The 25,271-nt window shown below is 42.0% G+C and overlaps 1 long non-coding RNA gene across 2 annotated transcripts; it reads left to right on the top strand.

Moving 5' to 3' along the window:
* Positions 1-7,379: 7,379 nt before the first annotated feature.
* On the top strand, positions 7,380-23,824 carry LOC110529724 (uncharacterized). 2 transcript variants are annotated; one of them, XR_016497714.1, is made up of 3 exons: positions 7,380-7,720; positions 8,229-8,298; positions 23,262-23,824. It is a non-coding gene; the product is annotated as an uncharacterized LOC110529724 (long non-coding RNA). The 2 variants fall into 2 exon arrangements; XR_002474431.3 differs by lacking the exon at positions 23,262-23,824 and adding an exon at positions 22,250-23,039.
* Positions 23,825-25,271: the final 1,447 nt, after the last annotated feature.

Below are 25,271 nucleotides of genomic sequence, written 5' to 3'. Positions count from 1 at the left end.
GGACAAGGTGGGGGAAGACTACGGTGAAGTGGGGGCCACGTCCAGCACCAGAGCCACCACCGCGGACAGATGCCCACCCAGACCCTCCCCTATAGGTTCAGGTTTTGCGGCCGGAGTCCGCACCTTGGGGGTGGGGGGGTGGGGGGGTACTGTCACACCCGGACCATAGTTTACTTTGTATATTTCTATGTTTTGGTTGGTCAGGGTGTGAGCTGGATGGGCATTCTATGTTTCATTGTCTAGTTTGTCTATTTCTATGTCTGGCCTGATATTGTTCTCAATCAGAGGCAGGTGTTAGTCATTGTCTCTGATTGGGAACCATATCTAGGTAGCCTGTTTGGTGTTGGGTTTTGTGGGTGATTGTTCTTAGTGTCCTGATGTCCTTGTTCTGTGTTAGTTTACATAAGTATAGGCTGTTTCGGTTTTCGTTACGTTCATTACGTTTATTGTTTTGGTAGTGTTTGTGTTTAGTGTGTTTTTTCATTAAACATGAATCGTAATCTACACGCCACATTTTGGTCCGACTCTCCTTCAGATAAAGAAAACCGTGACAGAAAGTTTGCAGCCATCCACTTCCTTATGTCTGAAACACATGCTTCTCAGTACGGCTGGTTGGGTTGTGTATCGGAGGACGCATGACATTCAGCCTTCGTCTCTCCCGAGCCCGTACGGGAGTTGTAGCAATGAGACAAGATAGTAGCTACTACAACAATTGGATACCACGAAATTGGGGAGAAAAAGGGGTAAAATTCAAAAAAAGAAAAAAAAAACACATGCTTCTAGCAAGGGCAATTTTGGGGCTTCACCATGTTTCATTGAAATGTACAGCTGTGTGTCAACCGCATAGCAGTGAAAGTTAACATTATGTTTTCAAATGTCATCCCAAGAGGTAAAATATATAGTGAAAACAATAGTGGTCCTAAAACGGAACCTTGAGGAACACCGAAATTTACAGTTGATTTGTCAGAGGACAAACCATTCACAGAGACAAACTGATATCTTTCCGACAGATAAGATCTAAACCAGGCCAGAACTTGTCCGTGTAGACCAATTTGGGTTTCCAATCTCTCCAAAAGAATGTGGTGATCGATGGTATCAAAAGCAGCACTAAGGTCTAGATTACAGCCCAAATAAATGATTCACAGAGTTAGTAACAGACACATCTCAACATCAACTGTTCAGAGGAGACTGTAAATCAGGCCTTCATGGTCGAATTTCTACAAAGAAACCACCACTAAAGGACACCAATCAGAAGAAGAGACTTGCTTGGGCCAAAAAACATGAGCAATGGACATTAGACTCATGGAAATCTGTCCTTTGGTCTGATGTCCAAATGTGAGATTTTTGGTTCCAACAGCCGTGTCTTTGTGAGATGCAGAGTAGGTGAACGGATGATCTCCGCATGTGTGGTTCCCACCGTAAAGCATGGAGGAGGAGGTGTTATGGTGTGGGGGTGCTTTGTTGGTGACACTGTCAGTGATTTATTTAGAATTTTAGGCACACTTAACCAGCATGGCTTTCACAGTATTCTGCAACGATATGACATCCCATCTGGTTTGTGCTTAGTGGGACTGTCATTTGTTTTTCAACAGGACAATAACCCAACACACCTCCAGACTGTGTAAGGGCTATTTGACCAAGAAGGACAGTGATGGAGATTTGTTTAACACTTTTTTGGTTAATACATGATTCCACATGTGTTATTTCATAGTTTTGATGTCTTCACTAAAGTAAAAGTAAAGAAAAACACTTGAATGAGTAGGCGTGTCCAAACTTTTGACTGTATATATACATATACTGTATACATACAGTCAAATCTTTGAAATTGTTGCATGTTGCGTGTATATTTTTGGGGCCAAAATTATTGGCACCCTTGATTAAGGTGAGCAAATTTGTATGCAAAAAAAAAAAAGGGAAAATCATATTATTTTATACTAATATAACTGCTCAGATAAAGTAATAAAACAAATCCAAAAAAGATAGGGGTCAAAATTATTGGCACCCCTTTTTTCAATACTCCTCCCCTTGGAAGGATAATGACATTGAGCCATTTTCTAAAATGTTTTATGAGATTGGAGAACACATTGGGAAAGATCTTGGACCATTCCCCCATACAGAATTGTTCCAGATCCTTGATATCCATCGCCTCTTCAATTCAAACCAAAGGTTTTAAATGGGTTCTGGAGACTGAGATGGTCATTGCAAAATGTTTATTTTGTGGTCAATAAACCATTTATTTGTGGATTTTGATTTGTGCTTAGGGTTATTGTCTTGCTGGAAAATCTACTTGCAGCCACGTTTCAGGCTCCTGAAATAGGCAACGAGATTTTTAGCTTGGTAGAGTTCGTGATCCCGTTGACCTTAAAGGCCCCAGGACCAGTGGAAGCAAACAGACCCATAAAATCAAAGATCCACCACTATATTTGACTTTTCTGCATCTGCTTCTTAATTACGACACCAAACCTTCCTCTGGTCTGATTGGCCAAAGAGCTCTATTTTCGAGTCATTAAGTCATCTGACCATAGTACTGATTCCAATCCAAGCCCAATGCCTGGCTCAGTGCCGTTATTTTCACAAGGGGGGGTGTATTGAAAACAGGGGAGTCAATAACTTTGACCCTTATCTTTTTGAGTTTACAAAATGTATTTCTCTGAGCAATTGTGTTAGTATAACATATATATATATATATATATTTAATTCAATTGAGCATAGCTCAGTATTTATCTATTTTGCTCGTCTTTATCAAGGGTGGCAATAATTTTGGACCTGACTGTACGTAATTTAGCATATTTATAACTCATAAGCCCCATCATAAATCCAACTCTCTCTGTTCTAAGTACCCACTCCTATAATAACCACCATATTTATCTTTCTCTGTCTCCCTTTTCCGATAAATGTATCTCTGTCTCTGTCTCACATGCACGCACGCACACACACACACACACACACACACACACACACACACACACACACACACACACACACACACACACACACACACACGCACGCACACACACACACACACACACGCACACACACACACACGCACACGTGTCCTTAGTACACGTCTCCATAACCATAAACACTTTCTCTCTCTGACTCCCTTTTCTCCCCCCTCTCGCTATCACAAGTGTCCTCAAAGCGGAAACAGCTGGCAGAAAGAAAGGAGAAGTCCTAGGTCCCGGGGAGAGATGGACCCACCAAGAAGAGGAACACCAGAGATGCCCCCATCTCAGAATTCAGCCCCCAAACGCAGCCCCCATGAATGGCACAATACCCTGTGCCCTGGTATGGGTAGAGCGGAGAAGCACAGAACAAGGAATCAAAACTGTGTGACCCCAGGGTGGCAAGGTCAAGTCAAGGTCAATAGCTCAAGCTGACCTCTGGGGCACGAGAAGGGCAAGCATCATGTGGGATAACTTTGTAGAAGTGAGAGAGGGAAGTTGTTTTTGCTATTTTGTTGACCTGGCACGTGTGGGGGGTTCCCAAGATGTAGAATTGTGTTGACAACTTTCCTTGTGAATTAAAAGGTGGGAGGAATTGGTTTGATGAACATAGCTGAGGCAGCAAACAATATAAATTGCAGCAAATGCAGGGGTAGCCTCAACAGTTTCTTGAACCGGGGCCCTGGTAACCCAACATCTTAGCCGTTGCGCCAAGAGATCTGAACCTCTTGATTAGGATGCTAGGTGTTGGTCGCTACTATATATTGCCCAGGAAGTGCACACACCTGGTTTCCCAGGAGTAACAATGAATTTATTACGATTAACTTATAACAAAGACTTATTCAATAATTTATATAATAATATTTCATCGCACCTAAATTAACATTATTTAAAATCCATTGTAAATAGTTTTCCAACTCAGATCAAGGGGCAAGCAAAGATCGAATAGGGAATTTAGGATTATCAATCTGAAAGTACTAACCTGAATATGCACTTAAAAACTCTTGATCGATCAACAACAGCCTATAGGTAAGTGAAAAAGCTCATTTACTGTACTTTGTACATTGGTGAACCATTCCTCCTTTGACCTGGACAGCACTCACCCCTCCTTATTTCATATAACTCCTATGCATGACTTTCCGCCAGTCTCTGTTCCCTCACACAAAAACCAAAGTGGGAAAGAACACATTATGCTTTTTAATTTGAGTTACCAGTCAATCATCGTCATCCACCCACAGCTTCAGACATTTTGTTTCCATCATCCTCCAAAGGCAAAATTTTGAGAACAAGTCTGACATGATCAGGAACAGGTAAAAGGTGAGCACAAATTGCCTTTCAAACTTCACAAATCAAATCTGGGCAATGGCTTCTCTAGAGAAGATGGGCCTATACTGTAAGTGAAAGCTCAATCAAGTCTTCCCAGCGCATTGAACCATGTACCTTGGCTGCCTGCAGTGCCCCTCTCTATGAGCCTAGGCAGAGTGTAACAAATTTACCACTGTACATTACCGCTGTAATAGGACAGTAGCTTTAGATGCACCTGGATGGAGCTGTCGTTCCTGGTTTTGAGCAATTACCGAAATTGGACAAGAAGAAAGAAGCGAGGAGCCGTAATTCTGAAATGATTATCGCAGCCAGGCACACAATGAAGTAGCTCGTACAAAGGGCTGCCTTCTGCTCAGTTGCAAGATTGAGTTGTGTTAAGAGTTGTAGACTCGAGTCACATGTCTTCGACTTGAGTCTGACTCGAGTCACAAATTTGATGACTTGAGACTTGACTTGATAGAAAATAAAATAACTCGAGACTTGACTTGGACTTGGAACCTCAAGACTTGAAACTGATGATAAAAAAATTATCTGGTCATGTTTTGTAACGTTTTGTCACAAATTTTGTGGCAAAGAGTCTTTGTGGATTACTCTCCATGAAGCCAGAGACAGTAGCCGCAGCATCGCCCTTGCAAAAATACGTGCAACAGATTGGATAGTAAAACGCACACTTGGCTCTCTGATTGGAACAGCAAACTGTCAGTCAACACAGGTCAGGTGAGCTAGCAAACAGATTGCTGATTTGCTGTACATCTATAGGATCAGGTGCAGAAAACATTCAATTGTAAGGAGAGAGGATTGCCATAATAAGTAAATATGCAGCTCCAAAAATAGTTTGGTGATCAAGAAGATTAACTATTTACTGTGCAAGCTCACCAGCTACAGGCCATCAAGAAACAATTAAGTCTACTAGCATAAACCTACTGGTCTTTTGGTATGTCAAAATTGCTTGAAATATATAATATACTTATGAAGCTTGCATTTATTACTGTGGACATAGTCGCAGTTCTCCACTTGCGCTCTCAAAACTCCTGCCAGTGGAGAGCGATTTGTATTCTTGTTGATATGTTTGCTGTTGCTTTCACACATTTAAATGCATATGTGGTATATATATTGCATCTAATCCTACAATAATTGCTAGAGTTTCCTAATTTCCTCCCCATACAGTTGATTGCAACCCTTAGAACATTTTCATTTAGTCTACCATTTCTTACACTCTGAGTGGACAAGATATGTATTGTGCACATGAACATTTGCAAGACTCATGATGTAGAAGTTCTGTTTATTTATAGTTTCCCTTGTTCATATTTCCTGGGTTATGTTGGATTTCCGTTTGTCTGTTTGTGCTTTCAAGACAACTGGGAACTTGGGGGAAAAAACTAGGCCAAATCATAATTTCAGTGATCTTCAGGTCGGAAAGTCGGAGCTCTAGAAAGATGCCCAAGATTCCGAATTGGAATTCCAAGGTTGGATGACCATTCAAAAGATTTTTCCCAGTCGGAGCTCGTTTTTTTTCAGAGTTCCTAGTTGTCTTGAACGCTTGGAAGTCTGAGTTTTCCCGAGTTCCCAATTCCCATTTGGTTTCAACACAGCATGTGTCCTATGTCTCTGTCATTCTGGTTGTGCATAATAGGAGCACACATGCCTCAGTGCGCATATCGGCTACATGGCCTGCGCGCCACACTTTTGTTGAATAAAACAAAATGATTGTTCCATGTATGAATGGTGAGGAAATAAAATGAATGATCATTATATCTGTTTAAGACTAATATAACAATGAGTGTGGAAATTGCTTCTAACATTGTAGAACCAATTTATTGTTTGTAATTGCCAATTGGGTAATTGTATGGTCCTGGAAGGTGCCAAGTGTTCACCAGTACCTGTTTGGGCTCCTGTTAGACAGATTCGATTTAGTTTCTAGAGGGGAGGCTTTGCCGTCTTGCCCTCTGCCCATTCAGATAGGAAAGGTTAAGCATGATACATAAACTATTTTGGACCGTGTATTTTCTGTATAATATGTCGCTTTTACCATTGGATCACCAAGACCTGTAAATGAATCTACACTCTGAGCGAGTACTACTAAAGGTCCCTGTTTTACAATTTCATCATCAAAATGTGCTGTAGACAAAATAACGAAAACTGCTGTCTGGTAGCCTCAATAAATAGACAAATATTTAAAGTCATTGTATGTATAGATGTATTTTTTTACTTCACTTGAGATTTGACTTGACTTGCTCTTACAATGCACGACTTGAACTCGACTCAAGATTCGACCCTGTCTACTTGGGACTCGAATTGAGACTTGGATCTTGTGACATGATACTTGCTTATGACTCGAATAATGGTGACTTGGTTCCACCTCTGGGTTGCACAGAGGAAATGTCCTGGAAGATCTCTGAACACACAATCTATTGCTCACGATTTACATTGTCACAGCTGCAAATAGTTCCAATTTGTCAAGCATCATACTCTTTCTCTATCCTATATCTATCTCCCTCACAAACTCAATGATTTAGTGCCTCTCGGTAATAATCCACACGTAATTGGGTTATACATCATTTCCACCAAGCCCAGACAGATATGGTGCTCTCACTGTACAACAATAAAGCCCCATCAACAAAGCTCAATGAATATTGTTATTATGATACACCACATTAACCATTGTGCAGAGAGTTAGAATAATCGACTCCAATTCACCCCCCAACAGAGCGGGATGGGGGGTGAATTGGAGGATGGAGTCAAAGGACCTGGGCACAAAGAAGAGGGGAGAGTGTAGTGTGTGTCATCTCCTCCAGTGAGATTACAGTGTGTGTCATTTCGTACGCTAATGCTGTTGGCCCCCAGAGTGCATAACCTGCCGGGCTATATTTACAGAGCCATTGCGGAGCAAAAACACACATGCACACAAGTAGTTGTGCACAACTAATATAGTACTGGCAAACACACACACCCATACTGTCCTCAAGCTTAAAGCAGGAATCGACAGATCGTGGGCGACCCTATGCCGCCCCACGTCTTGTGTAATGTTTTCACTTCGAACAAAAACAAGGGGATTAAATCCTGAGCCACCTTGGGCTGGCCTTCTGGGAAAGGTGTGTCTTTTGCGTTAAATCCTGCCTACTCGAATTACCCTGCTGCTATGGCCCAGGAGCTGGAGAGGAAGTGAAAGTAACTTGCAAGCTAATGTTACAGCTGCCAGAAACAAACACAGAGCAGATGAAGCCAACAAGCTAGCTAACTTGTTAACCAATAAACTGTCCTTGTAGCAGGGAAAACAGAAGCAATAATCATTCTTGGTTCTTGGATCTGAATCAACTCAACCCCAAAAGAAAAAAAGAAGCGAGCAAAAGACTGCTCATGACCAATCCATCAACCGGATAAACATTGGAATTAATTTTGAAAGGTGGAAGAGTGAATCCAAAATGGTCATCGTTCTCATGGACTTGTAGGTAGGTATTGGGTTGTGGGTTGTAGGTTTTCAATCCAACCCCACTTGTAACTAACCTGATTCAATGTATCAACCAGCTAATTATTTGAATCAGGTTCCCTAGATTAGGGTCGGAACAAAAACCTACAGGACAATAGCTCTCCAGGAACAGAGTTGGAGAGCCCTGCCTTAGTGTGGTCAATGTTCAAGCAAGCTAACACGGCTACTTTGCTAGCTAGCGAACATCATCTGTATTCAGACTGTTTTGTACTCAAATGAATCTAAGGATAGCATCATTTAGCTACACTGCATAAACCCTACAACATGCCCAATGCATTTATTTCAACTAGTTAATGTTAGCTAGGTAAAGCTAGATATGCAGATTGTTGACATGATAGTATGTTTGGTTTATAGATGATAATGCTAGCTAGCTAGGTGGTTGACAGCATTTTCGGGCCAGGACCACCCCAAAAAATGCATCTAGCTATACAATTTGATACAGTAACATCACACAAACATTTATTTCTCAGGGAGATACTGGTGGAGACAGTCTGATTTCGAGGGAACCTGAGGTTGTAGGAAATCAACACCAAAAGAGAGGTAAGAAATGCTATGGATTTTTTTGTTATGCTTTGTGATTCAATAACTATTTACAGAAAGCTGTTTGCTTGTTCAGCACATTGACTATATAGCATTGATTCGTACTGTGAACTGCCCAACTTGATTGACTGAATGAATATCCAATGTGGTCAGTCAAATAAACAATGGCTCATCTGCATGACATTGGTAGACTAAGTAATAGGATGGTACATTAGCAGGACACAACTAGTAACAGCACAACACCACATCATATGTATGTAAAGGACACTTGCTGTGACACTGACTTATTTGGTAGTAATGTCTTTCCACCCCCCATTTAACTGTAGTCAACAGAGCATTTATGGTGATTCACAATCCTCCATAGCATTGAAAAAGATATGGTTGAATTCATAAACGTTGCATACGGTCTCACGATAATCTACTCATATTCCATCAAAATGATGTTATCAAATCAAAATCCACATTTATTTGGCATATGCACAGGATACAGTGAGGTGTATATGGGAATATGACATTGCATTGTACTGTAGGCTATTGAAGTAACAGTGTGTCAGTCAAACTAATGCAAAGGATAGCTTGGACCTGTTGGATGGAGGAAACAAAGTCAGCCGTAGATGATAAGCACCCTAACCCATCTTAATAATCTACACTACATGTGTTCTATCAGCATTGTATCAATGTGATGTTCTACCTGCTGCAACAGAAACCAACCAAATCAACTTAATTTAGCATTATTTCAATTCACAAGATAGAATGAATGCGCTCGTCAGCCATTGAGAATTTAACCTCTGTAGCAGGGCCGTAAGGATTGCATACTGGCTATGATGATCTTCTAGTAAGGAGTCAAAGGTAGGAACCAGGAGCATCACATAACAGTTTGTGGCCTGGAAGTGTGGGACCTGGCATCAGGGTCATCATTCCAAGTTGCTGTGTGTGGCGAGTACTGGCCTCCTTTCGTGATCCTTTGCGGCACCATGTACGCTTTTTTCCTGGGAGCTAGATGCATTTTTTGGGGTGGTCCTGGGATGAATCAAACACACTGTCATGTCAACAATTTGCATATCTGACTTTATCTAGCTAGTTGAAATAAAGGCATCAGGCATCTTGTGGGGTTATCGTTAGCTAGCTAGCTAAGTAGCCGAGTTTGCTAGCTTGAACACTGAACACACTAAGGTTAGAAGCTAACATAGCTAGCAGGCTAAAAATGCAAACCAACAATTACCCTCCAGTCCATGATAATGGTGCCAATTTCAGCATCACTTTGCCACTTTTCAAATTGTATTCCTATGTTTAACCGGTTTCTGGATTCGTCATGAGCAGTCTTTTTCTCCCTTATTTTTCTCTTTGGGGTTGAGTTGCTTGAGAACCAAGAACCGAGAATGATGCTTGTTTCTGTTTTCTCTGCTACAAGGACAGTTTAGCAGCTAGTTAGCTAGCTTGTTGAATTAAGTGTTCATTTTTGTGTTTGTTTCTGGCGGTTGTAATGTTAGCTTGCAAGTGACTTTCACTTCCTCTCCAGCTCCGGGGCCATGGCAGCAGGGTAATTCGAGTAGGCGGGATTTAACGCAAAAGACACAACCTTGCCCAGAAGGCCAGCCCAAGACTCAACCCCCTTGTTTTCGTTCAAAGTGAAAACACTACACAAGAAGTGGGGCGGCATAGGGTCGCCCACGACCTGCAGATTCCTGCTTTAAAGCTCTTTAAGTTAACATGAGACAATCAGACACTACTTACTGTATGGTCCAGCTCAACTGTGCACCTTGCATTGTTTATTTTCACCCTGCAATCCGCTGTAGAGCTGTGTTCTTGGCTACAGGATCATAAGCAATTTCCAGTCTGGACTCCCTGCAAAGAACATACTGCAAGTGTCAAACATCCGCTATTCAGTGTAGACCCCCCACACAAAAGAAGCCCCTACATAAAAAAGAGCCAGCACTTATTTTTTATAAGTTGAACTGAAGATGTGTTTTTAAGTGCATTAAACAAACCATTAACAGCTATCACAGTTCAGCTACATACCTTAGCCTACTATTCAACAAGCTAGGCCAAGAGATGTCTATATGTAACTGCCATGTAAATGGATAGTTATAGGGTCACAGAAAGCATGTTGCCCTACTGCATCTCTAAACTTTGATTAAAAAGACTTTCAGAATTAAATACCTCTGAGAGTTTAATATTTTCCTTTTGATATCCTCGAGGACACACATATTCAGAGTGCTGTGCATATTACAATTTTGATAATTGCACAAGTAGGCTTTGGTTAATTTAATAATGATCATTTATCAGATACTTTTATCCAAAGTGACTTTTAGTTTATGTATAGGCTATTCAGTAGACCAGACCTCTGACCCTTGCGGGACATTGTGTTGCAAGCACCTATGCTCCTACCAACTGAGCACAGAAGCAAAAACATTAAGCCCTCTCTACACCTACAGTATACAATACCATGAATTCAATATAATTTATGTGATCGCAAATGCCAAATATTTTCTCTCAATGAAAATAATGTCACAGTCACAATTCTTAGCCTACATAATAAATAAAGACAGGGCGACTGTATTACGAAATAGCTCTCACCAGAGCGGTCGCTAAGTCCAACTCAATCATGGTTAGACAGAGGGAGAACACCAGCAGGTGTGGTTGGTGACTTTGCTGACTGTCTACAAAGAGATTGTCCATGCAGGTAGGGTTATTAGGGGAAGGTTAACAGAGAGAAAGTGTTGAGACAAGGAATACAGTTTAGGAACTTCCTCATTCCTCCTCCGCTAGTCAGGTCTCAACCCTGCACTGGTCAAGTCTTACCCCTCCTCCCCTAGTCAAGTATCAACTCTGCACTAGTCAAGTGTCATCCCTCCTCCTCAAACCTCACCCCTGCATTGGTCCGTTATTACCCCTTCTCTAGTCAAGCATCACCCCTCCTCAATCCTCCCCTAGTCAAATATCAACCCTGCACTAGTATAGTGCAATCCCTCTTCCTCAAACCTCCCCTAGTCAAGAATCAAATATAATCAGCTCGCTAACTTCCTATTAGCTAGCTATCTTGATGAATGCATCATTGTAAACACAATGTAAACTCTAGCTCCAAATGCATTTGTAGGTAATCACCATGGAAGGGGGTGAAAGGACAGCCCCTGCAAACACAAATGTGTAGTTAAGACATCCCCAGAACGTCACAAAATGGTAATCTAAAGTGGTCAGGACATTGTGTCATATGTCTAGGAGGTTTAGTCTACTTTCCGGATTGTCCCGGGGACATCTTCAAGGACGTTCTTGTGGCAATTTGTCATGGTCCCCTGGATGTTTTGTCAAGTTCCCGGATTGTCCCAGGTGTAATTTTCCAGATGTTCAATATGAATAATAAAGTAGTGTCCAGACACAGATCCAGTTGATGGTCGTTTGTCAAAATCAAATCAAATGTATTTGTCACATACACATGGTTAGCAGGTGTTAATGCAAGTGTAGCGAAATGCTTGTGCTTCTAGTTCCGACCATGCAGTAATATCTAACAAGTAATATAACCTAACAATTTCACAACAACTACCTTATACACACAAGTGTAAAGGAATGAATATGAATATGTACATAAGTACAGTGGGGCAAAAAAAGTATTTAGTCAGCCACCAATTGTGCAAGTTATCCTACTTAAAAAGACGAGAGAGGCCTGTAATTTTCATCATAGGTACACTTCAACTATGACAGACAAAATGAGAAGAAAAAAATCCAGAAAATCACATTGTAGAATTTCTAATGAATTTATTTGCAAATTATGGTGGAAAATAAGTATTTGATCACCTACAAACAAGCAAGATTTCTGGCTCTCATAGACCTGTAACTTCTTCTTTAAGAGGCTCCTCTGTCTTCCAATTGTTACCTGTATTAATGGCACCTGTTTGAACTTGTTATCAGTATAAAAGACACCTGTCCACAACCTCAATCAGTCACACTCCAAACTCCACTATGGCCAAGACCAAAGAGCTGTCAAATGACACCAGAAACAAAATTGTAGACCTGCACCAGGCTGGGAAGACTGAATCTGCAATAGGTAAGCAGCTTGGTTTGAAGAAATCAACTGTGGGAGCAATTATTAGGAAATGGAAGACATACAAGACCACTGATAATCTCCCTCGATCTGGGGCGCCACGCTAGATCTCACCCCGTGGGGTCAAAATGATCACAAGAACGGTGAGCAAAAATCCCAGAACCACATGGGGGGGACCTAGTGAATGACCTGCAGAGAGCTGGGACCAAAGTAACAAAGCCTACCATCAATAACACACTACGCCGCCAGTGACTCAAATCCTGCAGTGCCAGACGTGTCCCCCTGCTTAAGCCAGTACATGTCCAGGCCCGTCTGAAGTTTGCTAGAGTGCATTTTGATGATCCAGTAGAAGATTGGGAGACTGTCATATGGTCAGATGAAACCAAAATATAACTTTTTATAAAACCTCAACTCGTCGTGTTTGGAGGACAAAGAATGCTGAGTTGCATCCAAAGAACACCATACCTACTGTGAAGGGACCAGGACGACTGATCCGTGTAAAGGAAGGAATGAATGGGGCCATGTATCGTGAGATTTTGAGTGAAAACCTCCTTCAATCAGCAAGGGCATTGAAGGTGAAACGTTGCTGGGCCTTACAGCATGACAATGACCCCAAACACACTGCCCGGGCAACAAACGAGTGGCCTCGTAAGAAGCATTTCAAGGTCCTGGAGTGGCCTAGCCAGTCTCCAGATCTCAACCCCATACAAAATCTTTGGAGTTAGTTGAAAGTCCGTGTTGCCCAGCAACAGCCCCTCTAGAGGAGATCTGCATGGAGGAATGGGCCAAAATACCAGCAACAGTGTGTGAAAACCTTGTGAAGACTTACAGAAAACGTTTGACCTCTGTCATTGCCAACAAAGGGTATATAACAAACTATTGAGATAAACTTTTGTTATTGACCAAATACTTATTTTCCACCATAATTTGCAAATAAATTCATTAAAAATCCTACAATGTGATTTTCTAGATTTTTTTTCTCATTTTGTCTGTCATAGTTGAAGTGTACCTATGATGAAAATTACAGGCCTCTCTCGTCTTTTTAAGTGGGAGAACTTGCACAATTGGAAGCTGACTAAATACTTTTTTGCCCCACTGTATCTCTACCATAAGCTGTTGTTTTAGAGAATTTAGCAGAGTGTCCAACTGGCCTCACAACTGCAGACCACGTGTAACCATGCCAGCCCAGGACCTCCACATCCAGCTTCTTCACCTATGGGATGGTCTGAAACGAGCCACGAGGACAGCTGATTAAAGGGAAGCTCATCTGCGTGATCGTTGTCCTCACCAGGGTCTTGACCTGATTGCAGTTCGACGTCGTAACCGACCTCAGTGGGCAAATGCTCACCTTTGATGGCCACTGGCACACTGGAGAAGTGTGCTCTTCATGGACGAATCCCGGTTTCAACTGTACCGGGAAGATGGCAGACGTATGGCGTCGTGTTGGTGAGCTGTTTGCTGATGTCAACATTGTGAACAGAGTGCCCATGGTGGCGGTGGGGTTTTAGTATGGACAGGCATAAGCTACTGGGCAATGAACACAATTGCATTTTATCGATGGCAATTTGAATGCAAAGAGATACCGTGACGAGCTCCTGAGGCCCATTATCGTGCCATTCATCCGCCGCCATCACCTCATGTTTCAGCATGATAATTCATGTCCCAAGGATCTGTACAGAATTCCTAGAACCTGAAAGTGTCCCAGTTCTTCCATTGCCTGCATACTTACCAGACATGTCACCCATTGAGCATGTTTGGGATGCTCGAGATTGACATTCCCAATATCAAGCACTTTTGCACAGCCAATGAAGAGGAGCGGGACAACATTTCACAGGCCACAATCAACAGCCTGATCAACTCTACAGTATGCGAAGGAGAACCTCACACTGCACGAGGCAAATGATGGTCACAACAAATACTGACTAGTTTTCTGATCCTCTGCCCTACCTTTTTTTAAGGTATCTGTGACCAACAGTCATGTGAAATGCATAGATTAGGGCCTGATTAATTATTTTCAATGTACTAATTTCCTTAGTTGAACTGTAACTCAAACAAGTGTCTCCTCCTCTAGGTAGACCCATTGTAGCAGCAATCGACTCTGATATCCAACATTTTTAAGTTTGTGGATTACCACATTAAACCGATGGTTGAGAATCTTCCATTTTATGTCAAAGACACCAGTCACATTGATAAAGGGCTTAGAAAGGATACCAGAGGGCACCATGCTGGCCACTTGATGTGGAAAGCTTGTTCACTAACATCCCACATACTGGAGACTTGCAGGCACTGCAACACTTCCTTCAGCGGAGAGACTCTACCCTTGCTCCATCCAATGATTGCATCTTACAACTTACTGAACTGGTATTATCCAATAACTACTTCATCTTTGAGTCAGACTTTTTCCTTCAAATTCGGGGTGTAGCCATGGGCTTTTCCCCCAACTATGCAAACCTGTATGTGGGACAATTTGAGGAAGCACTCCTTTACAAAACAGAGACACACTACTTTCTAAAATCCTCCTATGGAAGAGATGCATAAACTCTCCTCTCACTGTCAACAGCGTGTATTTTCAGCAAACTTAACATGTGTAAATATTTGTAAGAACATAAGATTCAACAACCGAGACATAAACTGAACAAGTTCCACAGACATGTGACTAACAGAAATGGAATGTGTCCATGAACAAAGGGGGGGTCAAAATCAAAAGTAACAGTCAGTATCTGGTGTGGCCACCAGCTGCATTAAGTACTGCAGTGCATCTCCTCCTCATGGACTGCACCAGATTTGTCAGTTCTTGCTGTGAGATGTTACCCCACTCTTCCACCAAGGCACCTGCAAGTTCCCGGACATTTCTGGGGGAAATGGCCCTAGCCCTCACCCTCCGATCCAACATGTCCCAGACGTGCTCAATGGGATGAGATCCGGGCTCTTCGCTGATCATTGCAGAACACTGACATTCCTGTCTTGCAGGAAATCACACACAGAATGAGCAGTATGGCTGGTGGCATTGTCATGCTGGAGGGTCATGTCAGGATGAGCCTGCAGGAAGGGTACCACATGAGGGAGGAGGATGTCTACCCTGTAACGCGTTGAGATTGACTGCAATGACAACAAGCTCAGTCCGGTGATGCTGTGACACACCGCCCCAGACCATGACGGACCCTCCACCTCCAAATCGATCCCGCTCCAGAGTACATGCCTCAGTGTAACGCTAATTCCTTCGACAATAAACGCGAACCCGGCCATCACCCCTGGTGAGACAAAACCACGACTTGTCAGTGAAGAGTACTTTTTGCCAGTCCTGTCTGGTCCAGCAATGGTGTGTTTGTGCCCATAGGCGCCGTTGTTGCCGGTGATGTCTGGTGAGGACCTGCCTTTACAACAGGCCTTACAACAGGCTTACAACAGGCCCTCAGTCCAGCCTCTCTCGGCCTATTGCGGAAAGTCTGAGCACTGATGGAGAGAGTGTGCGTTCCTGCTGTAACTCGGGCAGTTGTTGTTACCATCCTGTACCTGTCCCACAGGTGTGATGTTCGGATGTATCGATCCTGTGCAGGTGTTGTTACACGTGGTCTGCCACTGCGAGGACAATCAGCTGTCCGTCCTGTCTCCCTGTAGCGCTGTCTTAGGCATCTCACAGTACAGGCAATGCAATTTATTGCCGTCCGCATGCCTCCTTGCAGCATGCCTAAGGCACATTCACGCAGATGAGCAGGGACCCTGGCCATCTTTCTTTTGGTGTTTTTCCGAGTCAGTAGAAAGGCCTCTTTAGTGTCCTAAGTTTTCATAACTGTGACATGAATTCAAATCAAATGTATTTATATAACCCTTCGTACATCAGCTGATATCTCAAAGTGCTGTACAGAAACCCCGCCTAAAACCCCAAACGGCAAGCATTGCAGGTGTGTAGAAGCGCGGTGGCTTGGAAAAACTCCCTAGAAAGGCCAAAACCTAGGAAGAAACCTGTAGAGGAACCAGGCTATGAGGGGTGGCCTGTCTTCTTCTGGCTGTGCCGGGTGGAGATTATAACAGAACATGGCCAAGTTGTTCAAATGTTCATAAATGACCAGCATGGCCAAATAATAATAATCACAGTAGTTGTCGAGGGTGCAGCAAGTCAGCACCTCAGGAGTAAATGTCAGTTGGCTTTTCATAGCCGATCATTAAGAGTATCTCTACCGCTCCTGCTGTCTCTAGAGAGTTGAAAACAGCAGGTCTGGGACAGGTAGTACGTCCGGTGAACAGGTCAGGATTCCATAGCCGCAGAACAGTTGAAACTGGAGCAGTAGCACGGCCAGGTGGACTGGGGACAGCAAGGAGTCATCATGCCAGGTAGTACTGAGGCATTGTCCTAGGGCTCAGGTCCTCTGAGAGAGAGAGAAAGAAAGAGAGAATTAGAGAGAGCATACTTAAATTCACACAGGACACCGGATAAGACAGGAGAAGTACTCCAGATATAACAAACTGACCCTAGCCCCGACACAAACTACTGCAGCATAAATACTGGAGGCTGAGACAGGAGGGGTCAGGAGACACTGTGGCCCCATCCGATGATACCCCCAGACAGGGCCAAACAGGAAGGATATAACCCCACCCACTTTGCCAAAGCACAGCCCCCACACCACTAGAGGGATATTTTCAACCACCAACTTACCATCCTGAGACAAGGCAGAGTATAGCCCACAAAGATCTCCGCCACGACACAACCCAAGGGGGGCGCCAACCCAGACAGGAAGATCACGTCATTGACTCAACCCACTCAAGTGACGCACCCCTCCTAGGGACGGCATGAAAGAGCAGCAGTAAGCCAGTGACTCAGCCCCTGTAATAGGGTTAGAGGCAGAGAATCCCAGTGGAGAGAGGGGAACCGGCCAGGCAGAGACAGCAAGGGCGGTTCGTTGCTCCAGAGCCTTTCTGTTCACCTTCACACTCCTGGGCCAGACTACACTCAATCATATGACCCACTGAAGAGATGAGTCTTCAGTAAAGACTTAAAGGTTGAGACCGAGGCTGCGTCTCTCACATGGGTAGGCAGCCGATTCAATAAAAATGTAGCTCTATAGGAGAAAGCCCTGCCTCCAGCTGTTTGCTTAGAAATTCTAGGGACAATTAGGAGGGCTGCGTCTTGTGACTGTAGCGTACGTGTAGGTATGTACGGCAGGACCATATCATAAAGATAGGTAGGAGCAAGCCCATGTAATGCTTTGTAGGTTAGCAGTAAAACCTTGAAATCAGCCCTTGCCTTAACAGGAAGCTAGTGTAGGGAGGCTAGCACTGGAGTAATATGATCAAGTCAGGATTCTAGCAGCCGTATTTAGCACCAACTGAAGTTTATTTAGTGCTTTATCCGGGTAGCCGGAAAGTAGAGCATTGCAGTAGTCTAACCTAGAAGTAACAAAAGCATGGATGAATTTTTCTGCATCATTTTTGGACAGAAAGCTTCTGATTTTTGCAATGTTACGTAGATGGAAAAAAGCTGTCCTTGAAACAGTCTGGATATGTTCGTCAAAAGAGAGATCAGGGTCCAGAATAACGCCGAGGTCCTTCACAGTTTTATTTGAGACGACTGTACAACCATCAAGATTAATTGTCAGATTCAACAGAAGATCTTTTTGTTTCTTGGGACCTAGAACAAGCATCTCTGTTTTGTCCGAGTTTAAAAGTAGGAAGTTTGCAGCCATCCACTTCCTTATGTCTGAAACACATAATTGCCTACCATCTGTAAGCTGTTCGTGTCTTAACAACCGTTCCACAGGTGCATGTTCATTAATTGTTTATGGTTCATTGAACAAGCATGTGAAACAGTGTTTAAACCCTTTACAGTGACGATCTATGAAGTTATTTGTATTTTTACGAATTATCTTTGAAAGACAGGGTCCTGAAAAAGGGACGTTTCTTTTTTTTACTGAGTTTAGATGATGTCTTTGTGCTCTGGGAAGGAAGTCAGCATGAACTAATTGAATTCCAAACTCTACTAAATGAGAGCTCTGAATACCTCAAATTCACCATGCAGACTATTGAGAGAAAAATAACTACCTGGACTTACATCAAAGAAAATTATGCATTACACAGAGACTTATGCACAAAGCCAACAGACCACAATACCTTGCTATGTGTGGATAGTATGCATCCCCTTCCACTCATGATTGGTCTACGATATAGCCAGGTATGCAGGGTTAAACAAAACAAACAAAGATTTTGACAGCAATGCTAAAAAAAATGACAGATAAATTAAAAATGAGAGGCTACAAGGACAACTCTTGATGCTGCAATTATGAAAATATCTCAAAAACCAAGAGAGGAATTACTAAAAACTCAACCAAAGAAGAAAAACAACGCAACTGTCTTTTGCACAAGTCCACCAAGTGTTTGGAGAAAATTAAAGCAATCCTGAAAAAGAACGGGCATATTCTGCAATCAGACAAAAAAAATCACACACCTCTTCAAGGAACCCCCACTGGTGGTCTATAAGCGTGGTCGCAATATTGGAGGATAGCTTGGTGAGATCTGACATGCCCCCTGGGCCTCTCAGACACTCTTGACACCCAGTCCAAATGGGAACTACAAATGTGGATCAAGCGCACAGTGCAATAGCACTTTAAAAACATCCTTTTTCAGACACCAACATACTGGTTGAAAAACCCCTGTTAGGGGTATCATCTCATGCAAGACCAAGGAAGTAATCTATCTCATCACCTGTTCATGTGGAAAAGCCTACGTAGGACAAATTAAAAGACAATTAAAACAACGCTTAGCTGAACACTGCAACTAAATCAGGTGTAAGAACATTGACTATCCAGTAGCAGCTCACTTTGTTGAAGCTAACCATCCAATTTCCTCCCTCAAATACACACGCATTGAGCATGTTACTCTACTAAGGAGAGGAGGTAACATCGAGATCCAACTACTACAAAGTGAGGCTTACTGGATATCCGATTGGAAAACATTGACCCCTAGGGGTCTGAATATTGACTTTGATCTCAGGCCTTTCTTATGAACAATTCTCTATTTTATGAACAAGTCTTATAAATTGATATATTCTTTCTACATAGCGTACACCTAATATATTCCCCCTGTTGATGATGCTTATTTTGCATTAAAGTTTAACCAAAATATTACATGTAATAAAATATAAATGAAATAGGAAACAATAATGTATGTTGATGCTAATAGTATGTACAATATTCAGTTATGTTTGCATATGATAACAATAACCTAATATTTAATATTCCATAAACTATTGTTTTTTAACAGTTTCACAAAAGTCATTTTAATTAACTTAATCATTATGACACACCCCTCAGTATTGTCATTGGTTGCACTAATTGCACTGTTTGTCAACATAACCTGGTTCAAGTATTCATGACATTGTCGAAACGTTGGTGATTTACCCAATAAATTACTGGGAGTTTATATATGGAGTATGCGACTCTCTTTATTTTTATAGTTTAAAATATATTTGTTATAGTTATTCAGGAGTAACATTTAAACAGAATAATATATATAAATATATATATATATATATATTTTTACACCTTTATTTAACCAGGTAGTCCAGTTGAGAACAACTTCTCATTTACAACTGCAACCTGGCCAGGATAAAGCAAAGCAGTGTGACAAAAACAACAACAGAGTTACACATGGGATAAACAAACGTATAGTCAATAACACAATATAAAATCTTTATTAAAGTGTGTGCAATTGAAGAAAGGAGGTACGGCAATAAATTGTCCATAGTGGCAAAGTAATTACATTTTAGCAATTAACACTGGAGTGATAGATGTGCAGATGAGGATGTGCAAGTTGAAATACTGGTGTGCAAAAAAGCAGAAAAAAAACAAATATGGGGATGAGGTAGGTAGTTGGTTGGATGGGCTATTTACAGATGGACTGTGTACAGCTGCAGCGATTGGTAAGCTGCTCTGACAGCCGATGCTTGAAGTTAGGGAGATATAAGTCTCCAACTTCAGTGATTTTTGCAATTCATTCCAGTCATTTGCAGCAGAGAACTGAAAGGAAAGGCAGCCAAAGGAGGTGTTGGCTTTGCGGATGACCAGTGAAATATACCTCCTGGAGCGCGTGCTACGGGGCAAAGACTTTGGGCCAGTGGGTTTGGCGACGAAAATGTAGCGAGGACCAGCCAACGAGAGCATACAGGTCGCAATGGTGGGTAGTATATGGGGCTTTGGTGACAAAACGGATGGCACGGTGATAGGCTGCTTCCAATTTGCTGAGTAGAGTGTTGGAGGCTATTTTGTAAATGACATCACCGAAGTCGAGGATCGGCAAGATAGTCAGGTTTACGAGGTTATGTTTGGCAGCGTGAGTGAAGGAGGCTTTGTTGCGAAGTAGGAAGCCGATTCTAGATTTAATTTTGGATTGGAGAAGTTTAATATGAGTCTGGAAGGAGAGTTTACAGTCTAGCCCCACCAACATTAGACAACTATACAGAAAAAAGGTTAATGAAATCAATAATGAGAGAACAGTCCAATTAACTGATAATTAAAATAGCAATGCAGATGGCACTCTTTTGCTAAGTGCAGAGATGTATTATAGGTATTGAATGTGTAGGGGACTTCTGATAATGCCTCAAGACTTTGATGTTGCGGAAAGATCAGTGTACTCAAAATCCAGAAGTTGTAAGTTCAAATACAAGGTGGGGTCATATTGAAAAGTGAGTACTAAGTGATCATGTACATTTAAAAAAAAGATTTTGACACTATTTTAACTGAACAGCCTACCACTTACCTCAAAAAATCCCATACCATGTCATTACTTTACTTATAATGGTTTGGGACAACTGGGACCATCACTTGACATCCTGACGACTGGTAAAACAAGTCTTCAGAACATCTTTAAAAAAGTCCTTACATGGCCCTCAATGACGTCCTGCTAATGATGTCCTGCAATGAGTCCCAGTGGTTCTCAAAGTGGTGGTCAGGAGGGTGAAACTGCTTGCTAAGGTTAGGGTTAGGGTTATGGTTCGTAGATAGTCTGTACTAGAACATCTACAAATGGACTATTCAAATAAAGTGTTATCGAAAAATGAAGTAGCACTAATAATAACTCCACTTAATAAAGAATTTATAAGGAATAAATAAATTGTTAATTTATCATTTTTTTAATCAGTACTCCCACATGTATTAATGTAAGTAAGCTAGTTCACACATTTATGAACAACTTTTAAAGTAAGTAATAATGAAGATGTTTTAATATAGGTCCTTATAAACCATTTACTAAGTATTTTTGCATGGCCTCATCTAAAGTGAAGGCTATTTATATTTTGTAAATACTTTATACAGTAAATGTTTTGAGTGACCAGTGTAATTTCTCACAGAAAGATGGACATACCATTTGTTGACATTTCAGCAGTACGTGATGCTTTTTAAGGTCTCAAAATGGTAAATGAATGAGAACAAAACAGAGGATGTTTAAAGCAATAATATCAAACACTGCACACAGTCAAATATACAGGATACAAACACAAACATTCTAGTCCAGCTAAACAATGATATATAGTGTTTGGCAAAAAAACAAATGTTCATACACATCTAAAATCTATTAATACATTTGAGAACAGTAATATTTGACACACATATACAGGTACCCATAAGCAATCATATTTTATGAAAAAACACATATGTGAAAATTGGTGGGATATTTTGGAAATAAATTATTAATTTGTTTCCTTACGTCTTAAGCAGTCTATGGACTGCTCTAAGGAGTGACTGCAATCCACAGTTGTCACACCATGATCTGTTTCACCTCTCTTTGTGCTTGTCTCCACCTAGCTCCAGGTGTCGCCCATCTTCCCCATTATCCCCAGTGTATTTAATACTGTGCTCTCTGTTTGTCTGTTGCCAATTCGTCTTGTCTTGTCAATGTGTTTTTCCGTGCTCCTGTTTTTCCTAGTCTCTGTTTTCTAGCCCTCCCGGTTCTGACCTGTTCTGCCTGCCCTGACACTGAGCACGCCTTCCTGACCATTCAGCCTGCCCTGACCTCTAGCCTGCCTGCCCCCTGTACCTCTTGGACTCTGACCTGGTTAATGAACTTCTGCCTGTTCTCGACCTGCCTATTGCCTGCCCCTTGTATTCTAATAAATATCAGAGACTCTAACTATCTGCCTCCTGTGTCTGCATCTGGGTCTCACCCTGTGTTGTTAAACAATTTGGTTTCGGGAGATAAGTCACTGCCAATAAACGTTAATGTTAGCATTTTTGGTAGAAATACATTACTTAACTCAGCATAGTATGTCTAAAGTTGTGTAACACTTTTACAACAGTCTGGCACTTTTGTAATAAAATTGTCAATATATTGTCTTAAACATCTTCTGTATTGTGTGCTTATTGTTTAACCATTCATACAGTATGTTCTAGGGCAGTGGTTCTCAAACTTTTTTGGTTACTGTACCAGCAACTGAATTTTGCTCTGCCTGGAGTACCGCCTCATGTGCATTTTACCAGTAAGCCTATGATCTCATGAGTCTTCTAAAGTACCCCCTGGTTGGGAACCACTGTTCTAGGGGACATTAAGACCTTAACCCCTGTTGGTATAAGTCCTTAAATCGCAATATCTACTAAACTAACATATGGAATTATTTTAAGATGATAATAAAACATGTAATTTAGCCATTTGATTTACATTTTTAGGACCCCTGTAGGTATAAAAAAAAAATAAACAAATGATTTGCTGAAACATTGAATTTGGAGCTTGTGTTTTAATAAATATGTCAAGATAGCTAGCTAATAGGAAGTTAGCTAGCTGATTTTATTTGATTCACTTTGATCTGTAGAGTAAAGTTATCTAGCTAGCTAGCAGCTTATGCACAGTGGTCTACTGTAGGTAGATAGCTAGCTAGATAATACAATGTTTTTATTTATTTCTAAATTTTTCACCCATTTTACCCATGATACCTATTTGGCAGTTACAGTCTTGTCCCATCGCTGCAACTCCGGAATGGACTCGGGAGAGGCGAAGGTTGAGAGCCATGTGTCCTCTGAAACACGACCCTGACAAGCTGCACTGCTTCTTAACACACTGCTTGGTTAACCCGGAAGCCAGCCACACCAATGAGTTGGAGGAAACACCGTCAAACTGGCGACACCACAGGAGTCACTAGAGCGCGATGGGACAAGGACATCTTTGCAGGTCAAACCCTCCCCTAACCCAGATGACGCGGGGCCAATTGTGCAGCACCTCATGGGTCTCCCGGTCACGGCTGGCTGCGACACAAACCAGGTTTGAATCTGGATCTGTAGTGATGCCTCCACTGCAATGCAGTGTCTTAGACCGCTGTGACCACTCGGGAGGCTATACAATGTTTTTTGTGTGTTTTTTGTTTTTTTACTTATGTTCTGAGATGCATGAATAGGTTTTCCCAATGCCTTTCCCACTGTTTTTTGGGATCCACAGAGAAATGAAATAATCTGCTCTAAGAATGTATTTTGCCCAATTGTGAATAAAAGAGTGCAAGGGTAAGGGATAAAATGAAGAACTGAGTCTTGGCTAGAGCAGGGATGATAACTGACCAATGCAGGGGTGAGGGATGAGGAGTAGGGATGACGCTTGACTAGTGCTAATACATGTCTAGGGGAGGGGTGGGGGTTGTGGAGGAGGGGGGACGATTGAGGGAAGATGGAGGAAGCAGGAGCAGGCGTGGATCTTAGAAATAACGGTGGTGAAAGCGAGGAAGATTGGACTACGGTCCAAAGAAATGGAGCAAAGTAGTATTGGGAAACATAACAGCTAGTTCTGTGAATGTCCCCTCTTATCTTGTAGGAGTTCAGTTTTTTGAGGAGGAGTGGTTTGAGTTGCCAAATCTGAAGAATCCATTTGAATTATCCAGACTGTTGGAAAGAGTGATGGGAAAAGTAAATACAGTGAGGATTACGAGAAATTTACTTTTTACAATTTTGTGTACTTCTGAGGAACAGAAAGAGCTGGTGTTGCTTCGCACCTGATTCGAGAAGGTTGCCATGTCGTGCGTGGCTCTCTGGAGCAGGGCACCCTGATATCTGCCATTTTGTGGGAAGTCAATGTGATGAAAATGAAAAATATCCCTGGAGTGAATGATGCACGTCTAATGAATAGTGTAGTTATTGAAGAGAAAGTGAAGAGTTTCTGTTCTTTTGTTTTTTGAGTCCATCCCTACCCAGATGAAGTTGGGGTATATGAATTACTGTGTAAGACCGTTTGTCCAAAGATTGCAGCAGTGTGATCGCTGAAGTGCCTTTGGACATATGGAAAGTGTCTGTAGAAGAAAGAAGCCAAGGTGTGAAAGTTGTGGAGAAGATTACGTTGACTGTGGTTTGAATTTTGATTGTGTGAAATGTTGCAATTGTGGTGGGAACCACGTTGCTTCAACTTTAATATGCCCTATGAGGGGTGAAGGAAAATGAGTTGGCTAAAGTCTGGGCCAAACACAACATATCATATGCAGCAGCTGTCAAGAGGGTTGAGGGAGCGAATGGTCCTGAGAGCCTATGGTGGAGAATAGGCATTCACGTCATGAGGCACATGTTGCCTCTCTTCAGACGGACCCAGATATTCTACAGGTTAAGAAGGTGGACTTTTACTCTTTAGCTATGTTGATCTGCCAAAGTGGGAAAAGTTTGGAAAGATGGACATCGTTGTGGATGCGGCGGAGCTACATGAAAGGCTGTCACGAGCCACACTACCATCTCAGGCCCCAGAGCCTGAGTGGGGAGATATGGAACTTTGAAGGACAGAAGAAGTGGGAGTATGTTTTGCTTTGTTTAGTGTTTTTTGTTGTTGACAATTTTAGTTGTGAGGAGTAAGTTAGTTATCCCAATCGAGTATGGTTTTCTTTTCACTTTGAATCCAGTAGTGGGATGTAGTCCACCCTAAAACCCTACTGCAGAAGAACAAAAGGATGTTATGTTTATTTAACTAAGCAAGTCAGTTAAGTACAAAT

This window comes from Oncorhynchus mykiss, chromosome 8, assembly GCF_057628025.1.
Source record: "Oncorhynchus mykiss isolate SJ-2025 chromosome 8, ASM5762802v1, whole genome shotgun sequence".
In the NCBI taxonomy this organism is placed as follows: domain Eukaryota; kingdom Metazoa; phylum Chordata; class Actinopteri; order Salmoniformes; family Salmonidae; genus Oncorhynchus; species Oncorhynchus mykiss.
This window is presented reverse-complemented; position numbering and strand designations above follow the sequence as displayed.